The sequence below is a fragment of the Sylvia atricapilla genome, chromosome 1 (genome assembly GCF_009819655.1).
Source record: "Sylvia atricapilla isolate bSylAtr1 chromosome 1, bSylAtr1.pri, whole genome shotgun sequence".
Lineage (NCBI taxonomy): Eukaryota > Metazoa > Chordata > Aves > Passeriformes > Sylviidae > Sylvia > Sylvia atricapilla.
In genome coordinates, this window is record NC_089140.1 from 143,864,941 (window position 1) to 143,876,941 (window position 12,001).

The window sequence follows — 12,001 nt, forward strand, 5'->3', positions numbered from 1 at the left end:
CCAGGCCTTGAAGGTAGTTAAAAATGTTGAATAAATAGCACATTATATTCTCTAAACAGCTCCTGTTATTTAATAAAATGCTTAATAAAAAGTTAATGTGCCAGTGCATTAATTAGTTGAACTGACTAATGAGTTCTTAATATCTCTGCAAGTGACAGTGAGATGAGTATTTTGAATGCACTCAGATGGGGTTGACTCATATTATAGAAAACAGAGATGTGCATGGTGGGTATCTGAACGTTTCTTCTGCCCTTCTGCAGCTGTGGAGCTGATCTGCCTGCTTCATGAATGCTTAGTTACTTACTTACTGAAAGAGAGAAAGAGAAAGAAAGAAAGAAAGAAAGAAAGAAAGAAAGAAAGAAAGAAAGAAAGAAAGAAAGAAAGAAAGAAAGAAAGAAAGAAAGAAAGAAAGAAAGAAAGAAAAAGAAAAAAGAAAAAGAAAGAAAGAGAAAGAAAGAACGAAAGAAAGAAAGAAAGAAAGAAAGAAAGAAAGAAAGAAAAAGAAAGAATACAGCTATTTCAAGGGCAATTATCTAGATGAGCTAAAGAAACCTGGGATGACTAAGTCCTCAGTCTCTGGAGAATTTGCTCTGAGCTCTTTGATGAATTTTAAAATGGTATTACATTCTAGGTTTTAATAACATAGCCTTTCTCCTCTTCTTCTGGCTCTAGGCAACTGTTGTTAAGTCCATTTTTTACAAAAGCCTAAGCAGCACGAGTTAACAAGGCCAAGTCTGTAACCTCAGCACTGCAGATCTGCTGGGCTGCAGAGAGCAGGCGAGAGGGAGGTGTGTGCATTACCTTCAGCACCGCGCCTGCTGAGGAGGGCCTTTTGATCTGTCCTGCTACGGATCTGTTTCACTTTCAGTTCAGCAAATTAATTGAAGGGGAAAGAGTTTTCAGTATCTCTAGCATGATCAGTGACAATTTATGCAGTGTTGGTTTCCTTCATCTGATGTATTAATGAACCGAGTCTGGAGTTTGGCAAAACAAGAGACATCTCTGATTAGAAAAACCACCAGCACCAGTGGGAAATGTCGGTCCCCATCACTGGTTTGCAGTTTTAAATCAGTTTCTTTGGTGAGCAGTTCTTGAAGTGTAAATGTTTTGCTGCTTGTGGTTGGAGTCACAAGCAAATCTGGCAGTGAAATACCGAGTCGAGGCTGAATTTAGAGAGCCTTAGACACTGGGGAAATTGAAAAGCCTGAGTCAGAGCCCATATGTGTCTTTAGCCAACATCTGAAGGGCTGGACGCTTAAAACTGGGTTTGTAGAAGAAGACATAATAAGAAGGAGGCACCTAAACCATCTAACAGGGGACATGAGAGATGCAGCTGGGTTTTGAGCAGAGCCTTAGGGGAATTCAGGGGTGTCAGTCTGTGCAACAGACCCGTAATCATGAATCTGCCCTTGAATGTGGGAACTGTAGTCAGCCCTCTTTATCTTGTAAAAATGCAATGCTCCTGCAATACCTGAGAAGTTTGTGGCATTGTGTAGCAGGAAGGTTGTGTGTTCATTCCCCTCCCCTGCCTGAGTGGGACCAGAATTTCCAGCCAGTTCCTGTCCTCTCCCGCAAGCCCCTAAGATCTGCAAGGCCTAGAAACTCTTAATAGTTGCAAAACAATCCAGTTAAATCTTCCTCTATGAAACACAAATCCAACACCATAGAGCCCTGTGAATATCTCTCAGATTTTTTTCCAGGGAACATCTGATCCAATTTAATTCAGTAAGTCTCTTTCCAGCCATTAATCTCAAGCCAAATTTTGTTTTTCATTTTATTGAACATTATGATTTACTGCACAGCTCTCTGTTGATTATTACTTAGAGAAGCAGTTGTTCAGATCCTTTCTCTTGGTCTCTTGATCAGGAAAATACTGTGCAGATGTGAACAGAAGTAAGAATATTACTCCTGTAAGAGAACCCGTCCCCAATTAAACATACTGTCTGTGAGGGAAGTTATGATCTTGCAAATAGTTTCTGCTTCTAAGAATGACTTAACAGCACAAATGAGCCCAGTTTTCCTTACACTGTTTGCTGCAAAAACAGTTCTGTAACTGACACAATTAATATTGCACAAATATCCTGGGAGGGGTTAAAAATGTTGAAATCCCACATATATATCCTTCAGTACTTAAAAGAACATGATCTGCCCAGTGCATTCCAGAATGAACCTGCTTCTTTTCTGGGAAAAAAAATATCTTGTTGTTTCTGTCATGTACAAGAAAGGACAAAGCAGAAATGTATTTTCTTGTGATAAGTACTGTCGAAAGCAGAGGGTGTTGTCAGTGTTCACACAGATGCTGCCTGGTCACTGTGGTGCTCCTCCTCCCTTGCATTCCATCTGTGGGAGCCAGAGCAAAGCCTGCTGTGGTTTGCTTCTGGAGTGGAGAGCTGGCTGGTACTGGCTCAGTTGAGGTGTTCATGGATGAGCACCACTCATCTCCTGCGAAACCTGGTAAACTCATATTTGCAGATGGCTGGAGGTGCTAAGGAGCAAAAGAACAAATGTGTCCTTTCTGGGCATCCTCTTTTCTCTCCCATCAAAATTCCCATTTTGAAGGGAGCCTAGTGTCTTTCCACAAGACTCAAATTTACTTGTCTTCAACAGCCTGGCCCACCTGATGTTTTTTAGTTAAAACAGGCCTTGAATGGTAAAAACAAATGTTCTGCAGCTCTGAGCAGAGTAACGTTGTCCTGCACTGGAACACTTGAGAGGAAGCGCTGAACTCTTGTCTAGCAAAACCCTTACAAGACTAAAATAATCAACCTCATTTTCAAAAGGACATTGAGATAATGTAATCCAATCTATCTGATTTATATGAGCTAAAGTTCTGAATTCTAGGCAACCATCTTTTGAAAATTACTAATTAAGATTTTACATTCAATGGGCAACTTTAGAAAACAGGGTCCTCTCAAAACATTGCCACTGTACTAGCAGCCAGCACTAGTATGGAAACAATACTGATGCCAGGATATTTTTATGTCCCAGAAACACTTTTTGCATTAACAGGGTGGTTTAATGGCTTGTGATATTGCAAGGAGAGAGAATTTAACTCCTGGGACAAATATCACCTGAATTGTTACTGCTGCTAAAGCCACATTGGCACACACAGGTTTACATAAATTTATATCAAGAACCAAGAGGATTTGGGAACTCTGAAACCCCTTATGGGCAGCCTGGAGGGCCAAATGCTGTGGCAGCTTTTCTCCCGGGTTGTGGTAAGCACATCATTATACTCCTGTGGAAATTCTCTTTTGGCCTCACAGTGGCTTTTCCCTTTGGGAGGTGGTAGTTAGAGGTCTCAAACTGTATTTTTTTTTCCTCTAACAATTTGCCTATTTTTACAAAATGTGTAGGAGCTCTTGAGACCTCTGTTCCTCCATTTTTCTTGGTTGAAGGGGGGTCAAAGTCTTGGGGAAACACATACACACACAATGCAATTGCCACAGTCTCACTTGTAGACAAGCTACAGATACTGCAGAATTCTCAATGTCACATTATTTAAACCTTATTTAAATAATATTAATTCCTATTATATAAGTTATTTTTTCCCCCAGGATGTAAATCACCACATGGATAAGGTTCCCTTAAATGGTAAGGTGTCTTTCAACACCAACACCATGGAAAAGTATTGCCTAAGACTCCTTGTTTTCCTTAGGGTCAGGCTAAACCTGGTCTTACTGATTAGAGTCATGTTCCTTCCTGTGCCTTGTCTGTCTAATGGTGTAAATCTATGGTAGGGGTTTACTTGTAAGTCTAACCCTCTTGCTCAAGCTGTAGCTACTGAAGAATGCTGCTTAGGACACAGCTGATGTGACTCACAGGATGTATGCCTGTTGCAGATCCCAGACTTGTGTCAGCCACCTGTGGCTGTTTGGGAAGCCAAAGTGTCTTAAAATGGGCAGAAGTAGTGTTAGAAATGATCCTTGAGGGAAGAATGTTTCTCACTGAAGAGGAACCTTACAGCCAAGCTGTCCTCTGTGCTCAAAGGCAGTGGAGGGGATGAAGCATAGGAGTTTATGAAATACCCTGTGCAGACATGTTTATACCACCCTATAGAGGAAACAGCCTAATTACTGCTCTCAGCTTCCAAGGAACTCTGGGAAGATAAGCATAAATCTCAACCACCAGGAGACTGCTGTAATTCAGACCAGGTATCAGGTAGGCTGTTGTACGGCTCCAGCACAACATGACTTACAATCACCTTTTTATCCTTGTTCCTCTGCTACTGATGCACTTTAAGTCTGATATTCTCAATAGTAAGGAGATTTGTTTCCACTGAGTGAAGTCCCATTTGTCTAGGTAGTGACAATAAATACCAGCTGTAGATCATCTTGGATACTAGATTTTTAACCCCATCCTGATCAATACAGAAATATGATAGATCATTCTCTACCACAGCTTCAAAAGCACAGAAAATAAAAAATCACAAAGTTTAGAATGACCTGTGAGATCTGGGATTATGGCTAAGAGCTGTCTTACCATTGATTAAATCTAGAATCAGTTTCATTTAGGACACATGTAGCATCAGGATTATACCCTGCTGGTTGATAATAATTCAAAAGCTCTATACTTAATGTAGAACTATGGTACCGGTTAGTTTTAAATACCTTAATTGTTTTAAAATATCTTCTGAAATTATTCTACTGAGGTAGAGAACCTCTTTGTTCATGAATATAGATAACTACTGAACTGTAGGAATTTCTGATCCTGATAAGCTTTGCTAAGTACTCAGCTACTAATTATGAACAGGAATAAAAGGACACCTGCTAAAATAATTATTAAAGGATGTGTGACTACAACCTGCTTCTTATCAGATGGATAGAGCCACTATCCTCCATCAGCAGAGAATGCAGTCTTACACATTTTATGACAAATACATTATGTAAATAATTACATCAGTAGGCATAATAATTTGTGTGAATACTGAACTGGTTGGATTTTAATGCAGAAGGAAAGTAGCAATATGCTAAATTAAATAAATAAATCACTAGAGTTACACAGTGCTGGCATAGATCTTGTTTACTCAGAAATGAATCTGGAATATTTCTACAAAATTCAGTGTGTAACACTACCATAGATCAGGTAGGAATCTAGGATTGTGCCCTCACTATTAGTAAGGATTTAAAAACTGTAAATTCAGGACAAAATTCCTTTCATGACTTTGCCTACACATTTTTGTCTAACAATCTCTTGTACCTATAAGAGCCTTTTTTAAATGGATGTCTAAAATGTGTATTACTTTAAGCAACAAAAAGCCTACAAAGCATATTACAAATATTTGCAGGACAAGAGCATCCTAAGCCTGAGCTCTGAAAGCTCAGAAAATCCCCCAGTTGAGATCCTGGGACCATTATCTGTGGAAATACAGCTACATGTCCTCCCTGTTCAACTCCTGCACCTTCCATGTGTCAGCCACTGCTGGAGACAAAATCCTGAAGTGTTGGCTCGGATGGTAGTACGTTCCTATGTAGAGTCATAGCACTGTGCTAAGGGCTTGGTGTTAGGCTGAATCCAGATACTATAAGGCTTGTCTTAGTGCCTGAAATGTCCTGCTGCCTCTCTGGCTGACAGGTCTGGCCAGGACAAAATTGCTCTCCATGCACTTGGCCAGCTGCCATAAAAAGGACATGAAGCTGTGCCAGGCTTGGCAGGAGACATCTCCCTCTCCTTGCCCCAGTAGTTCTGAAGAGCACATCAACCGTGTGCTCTGCATCTCCCACTTACACACTTCCTTCTGGCTGCTGCAGAGATGAACAAAAGAGAAGTGGGAGCCAGTCATGCTGCTCCTGCTGCTGGTCTGGGTAGTGCCATGCAGTGACCTGCCCATGGTCACATCGTAATTCAGAGACAGAAGGTGGCAATTCCAGGGGTGTAGTTCAGCCCCTAACTAAGAGATGATTTATTTCCTCCCTAGACTGGAGAACAGATATGGAGGAATGTTTGGAGTTGCAGGTCCTTCCAGGATCTGGGGGCACAGCTCAATTTCTAATTGGAATCCAATCCCATCTCTGGGCCACCATACTACAGCTTCTGTCACTGTAGCCATGAGCATAGACTTGGCGAGGCCTTATTTGCCCTTTCTCGGAATGAATTTAATTTTTCAGCCTTCAGCCTACACTCCAAAAGCTATTTGCTTTCCTAGATCAGGAGCCATTCTGGCAATTGTACAGAAACAGTATTTTTACCTGCTGAATTACAAGTAAGGCTTGTAGTTGGGTGAATAAGACTAGTTGCATTTGTTATTTTTCACAGTGAACACTTAGGATCATGCATATGTGTAGCCAAGGAGAGCCTCTCCTAACCATGGACTGAGGTTGCACTGGATCAGATGGCAATTAAAAGCCCATGGCCTTAGGGAGTAACAAACTACTTGCAGAATGTCTCAGACTTCTTCTCCCATGGGGAAACATTGCAATCTTCAGTTTTATTGCCCCAGACTCTTAAAAACTGGATGTTAGCATAGCCTCATGGCTCTGGGATAACAAGTGCTGAGGCACCATGCAGGTGTTGGGATCTTTACCCCTACAAGCGCACCTCCTTTCTCCAGTCTTTCGTCTCTGTGCAGCAAATTCAGGCGCGAGGGATTGAAGAACTCTAATGAGGCATTTTACCACCCCAAACAGGGTTGATCCTTGCCATGCAGTGCAAAGCCTGGCTCTTCAGTCCCACAGTACCTGCCCCACTCCTTCCCCCAGGGATCATGCAGCAGTCTCAGGCACTCTCAGCCTCACAGCAAAGTTTCTCCAATTTCTTTGTTATTTTTTCTCTGTCTTTATTTATGAAAGTGATGTGCCAGAAGTGTTCCCCTCATTGCCACCTCTTTTCTCTCTGCTTTGTTTCCCGTCGGGTGTTTTGCTCAGACACACCGAGTAAAGACACAAAGCATGAGGTGGGAACATCTGGCTCTGGCTGTAGAGCATAAGAAGAGAAGTTCCTAGATATAAAATCAGCTTTTCCCTCTGTCTTCATGAGACCTTGCTGCGGGATGATCAGGGCTTCCTGCCACAGTCCCCAGGGTGGCCAGCAGCCCCCAGCCAGGACTTCGCTCTCTCCAACACAATTACAGTCTGCAAATGTTTAAAGGCAGTTTCTTTTGAGTGAGCCACATGCTTCGAATTGTTATGTGGTTAACCACTGAGAACAAACCCCCACACAAATACCTAAGGATCAACTTGCTCAAGCCAGGGTGGTAGCACTGGGGGCAGCAGAGGAGAGGGGAGAGTTCCTCATTTTGCTTTTGATGAGAAGAAAATAGAGTTATCTTCTGACTTTCCTATAGTGCCAGCAGCTACCGTGTCACAGTGCATGCTGGGTGATGCACATTTGTTTGCTGATGAAAGGAGCCTTGTTCAGCAGCCGTGGCCATGCACACCATGGGCCACATCCTCCCTGGGTATAAATCAGCTCCTCTGGTGAATAGGAAATGAAAATGCAACCCCTTCTCCCTGTGTGATGTGCAAGTGCCAAGCTGGGGGAAGACTTCTGCGCTTTGACAGTGTCCTATCCCACGTCCCTTAACTCTTATAAAAGCTGAATACTTTTCTGCTGACTCACAGAGACAGATGGATTTTGTTAACTCCAGTCGAGATAGAGGAAGATGCACTAAAAGCATCACTTGGCAGGGCTGAATCCAGCTTTGGCGTTCGAGGGGGGACTGAGCAAGGATCACATCTCACCCTATTCAGCATGGATGGAGCTTGGCTCCTGGTTGCCACATGGGAGGAGTGATGTGTGGTCTAGGCTGAGGCCTGCTGCTAATCAGTGTCTGAAATAATGACTCGGGCTGTCATTCTATCCCTCTCTTTGTGCCCTCTCTGGAGCTCCCCAAAGCCCAAGAAAGAGACTTGGAGCCAACAGCAATAGAAAAAGAAACACCCCAAAGCAAACACAGAACTCAAATCCCCTTAGTAATTCCACTGAATCTGATTAAATCTTCTTAAGTTACAGAGGATTTTAGTGAAGTAAATTAACTTCCCTTTGCTTGTGTTTCCTTGTATTTTTGAAGACTATGAAACTTCTGAGGAGCAAATTGTCTTACAAACTCCTGGAGAGTTTCCAACCATGACTGGCAGAGCTGTTCATGTAGTCTTCCTGAGAGTGGACCCAAATGGAGATAGAGATAATTATTTTGCCATGGACTGACTTTAAGATCCATTTTAACTTCATTTTCATGTCTAAAATTGCAGACTAAGGGCTTACAACATGGCTAGGATAGTCTTGAGGGGGAAGGTGCAGTCCAAACATGATCTGCTTTCTCAGGTGTGAAACAAAATGGAATTCTCTGCTTTTTGAGGAAAACTGAGTGAAAAGGAAGGGTTAAAATTTTTTGCATGTGAAGGACATTTTCGGTGAAAGTGGTTTAGTTCCTCTGGTCCATTTATCATCTGAGCAGTGAAACATCACTCTGCTTATGAAGTTAGCTCTGCAGGATTCTGTACCTGTCAAAATTGTTTATCCATACTTGCCAACAACAGCAAGAAAGGCAGGAGGACTGGCAGTCATGATGGTGAGTGAGTTGGACACGTGGAGTGAGGGTGCATGAGTTGAACCTCCTCACTGATGCAGAAAAAGAAAATGAGTGAGGGAAAGAACATTAAAGCATGAAGTGTCTAATCTTAGAGAGTTTAATGGTGTGGTTCGTTACAAAAAAAAGAATTTGCAGAATTCCTTCATGGGCAACTGAGTAGGTAGGTCCTGATGGCCACTTAGTCCTCATGCTGCTGAAGGCTCAGGGGTAAATGACAGCAGAAGCAGTTACTGGGGGACATTGGCACATTGACATTATCGACCGTGGGATTGGGAATGTTGCATTTAGACAATTGAAAATTAATTTGATAGTCATTTATTAAAGAATTATCAAGGAAATACTGAGTGCTTAGTACTGTTATATGAAAAAATATTAAAAAATCTCAGTCTAAATCCAACAGAGCCTTAATCATATGTGAGGGCTATTAGAAAAAAAAAAGAAAAAGAAAAAGAAAAATAAAAAGAAAAGAAAAGAAAAAAAAAAAAAAGAAGGAGGCGGGCAGAGAATTCAGGTTTATAAAAAGAAACCCGTACACAATGAGCTGAAGGTTGTGCTTCTGCACTTCCTGCTCTGGGTGTGAGCAGAAGAGGAAATTCCAAAATACCACCAGAAAAACTATTCCCACAGCATTCCCAACCTGACTGAAACCAGAAAAGTCCCAACAGCCCTGCAAAGAGGGGGCAAAAATTCCACAACTGACTCAGTCTCAAGGATCTTGCTCATAGGAAGGCCAACAAAATTTCCAAAGTTAGGAGATTTGGGTAGACCTAGATTAATCTTTATATTTCTCCTGACTCCTCATCTCTGTTCTCTGCAGTTCACGAATCATTGATGACATTTGACTCTTCTGCCAGCTTTGAGAGGAGCACATTTCTGCTACAGCCAGTTTGATAACATCCATGACCATAGACCATCAAATTGCATGGCAACTGCAGGGCAGGGCACCATGGTCCGGTCTAACTCAGGTGAGGGGTTCCTTGGCCCCCCTTTCATTTTGTGACAGTCAGCCCACTAGAATGAGAGAACATCCTACATACAAGAACTGACCATTCAATTCATAAAATGCCACCAGTTTCAGTGTTGCCCCATGTCAATAATTAAAACTGATTTCCTGGAGGTTCCCAGGCAGACAAGACATTAGTTTGGTCTGGCTCCCTCAGAAAACATTCCACTTTTAGCAAAAAAAACCTTGAAGATGAGCAGCAGGATCATGTTCAAAGGGTTGTACAGATAGCTGGCACACCAGGAAGCTAGTTTAAAACCCCAAATCTAAAAGCTTTGCAAAGAACTTGGAAAATGGCTCTTTTCCTTTATTGGTGTAAGAAGGAAAGTATTCTGTCCTACTAACCCCCTCAAAATTTAAATATCAAAGTCTCTTCTTTGACATGAAGTGCTGTACCCTAGAATTCAGGACTTGTTCAATAGTCTAAGGAAAACAGTAAAATTACTATAAAAAAGTAAAATTACTATAAAAAGCTGGTTTTCCTATAGGTGTTTCCCTACATCTAAGCAATTCCTGAAACAAGTTTTCCCCTACAATTAGTGAACCAAATCCCTAAACTGGCTTCAATGAGCAGCTTAGGAATGTTCAGCACAACGACAGCCTCCAGCCATGGGACAGAACAAAAGTTGCAACTGTGATGGTGCTTTATCTTCCACAACTTACTCCAGCAACACTTCCATGGATGCCAATAATGAAATCTGTTTCAGAGGCCTGAAAGGAAGATTTTTTTTCATTTCAAATTCTGAGTCACTGATTTTGAGACTGGTCAACTCATTGCATTTGTGACTGTGGTTTAGCTAAAATCACCTAAGGCTGATAATGTCATCATGAGCTCTCACATCCAAAAACAAAGCTAAAACCTTAGCTAAGCCCCATGTCTGAATGCAGCTTTCCAGTTCATTCAGAGCAGCACAGCACTCAGCATTTTCCCTCCAACAACAGAAAGCCCCTTTCTGGCCTCCCGGAACTGCTGCATGGAATACACTGTCATTCCTACTGCAAACTTATTTAAGAGACAATAGGGCAGATAGTTGGCACATGGATTCTTCTTAAAACTTACATCTAGAACCACAATAAAATGTAAAAGGCCAAGGAAACATGCAAAGACAATCAGAAAATGCTCAGTGTTCTTTTAAAATTAGTTTTTGCTGAGAGTGAGGCATTGCAATTTACAATGTGGGCCCCATTCTGGAAGTCCTTTCTTACATGAGCATTTTTTAAAGTCCCTGAGGTTTACGTGAGTAGAAGTTTCTTACATGAGAAAGGACTCACAGAATCCAGACTTACACATTTTGCTACAAAGTTTACCCAGACATTATCTGGGCTGTGGAGCAGCGTGTGCATTTTCAGGAACGAAAAATGGAATTCGGTTGTTTTTTTTGGAAAAAGTTCTGACTTCAGCTTCACCCATCTGCTTTTTGTAGTTTGCTCCACAGCCACATTGAATGGAGGGGCTCAGCCTTTGTCCCTGTCTGAGCTGCTCGTTTCCAGCCACGCTCAGCCCCGACGCGCCGTAACTCACCAGGACGTGTGCAGTCTGAATTCCCATTCCAGATTTGGTCCTCAAGCCTAAGGCCATTATTCCATCTCAGACTAAAACATATCCTCCCATGGGCAGCTGAAAAAGAGCATGTTTCTTCAGGTTTTCTTGACCACAAAATGATAAAACAAAGTGAAATAAAATAATAATAATAATAAAAAAGGAAATCCAATGTACGGCAATCCTCAGAGTTCTGGAGTCTGAGAGTGTAGATCAGCATCCATAAACGTCCTGACCGGTGAGGAGACACAGGCACTACAACTGGAAAGAGAGCAGGAAGGAAAACCTACCATGTGAGCAAAGTTAAAAAAAAAAGAGGGGGGTGGGGTGGGGGGAAGAGAGAGAGAGAAAAAGGTCTGCTCAGTGGACAGCACTTGGGCTGATAGCAGGGATTTCAGGAAATCCAAACACTCAGACAGGAAATCTGAATACTGGATAAACATGCCATAATCTCCACAGATACAGTTAACGTGCAGCGTCCCTGTTAACCCATTGCCTGCCCACTGCTGAGCCTGAAATCACATCTGCGATGTGAGACGCCTGGAAACACAAGCTGCCCGGGGGGCTCCACAGCCTGAGCGCTCAGAAGTCTGAGCAGCAGTGCTGCATTCAGCCCTGCCCTCGCCTTTTTTAACTCCACTGATTTCTACACAGTGCTGCTTTAGTGAAAATTGCCTAATTTTCCTCCTCTGAGAAAGAGATTCACCCTGGGCCCTGTAGCAACCTGCCAAATTCCTGTGGATACCTGGTGGTCCTGAGGTAGTTTTACCTGGTTCTTTTTCCACTTTTCCTTTGCTGTAACGCAAGATTTGTATGGCTGTCTGTGGGATATTTCCCAAATATTGTGGGAAATCTAATGGTTTACTCCAGGTTGGTACAGTGGAAGCCCCTTGCTTGCTCCCCTAGAAATTGTAGAGACAGACTACTT

The 12,001-nt window shown here is 42.2% G+C and overlaps 1 protein-coding gene across 2 annotated transcripts in view; it reads right to left on the reverse strand.

Annotated features, from left to right (window-relative positions):
• ASAP1 (ArfGAP with SH3 domain, ankyrin repeat and PH domain 1) overlaps positions 1–11,186 on the reverse strand; it is a 145,639-nt gene extending 134,453 nt beyond the window's left edge. For both annotated transcript variants that reach the window (XM_066336157.1, XM_066336140.1), the window contains exon 1: positions 11,056–11,186. The gene's annotated coding sequence lies outside the window, so the exon portion shown is untranslated. The remainder of the gene's footprint in view (positions 1–11,055) is intronic.
• Between the last annotated feature and the right edge of the window lie 815 nt (positions 11,187–12,001).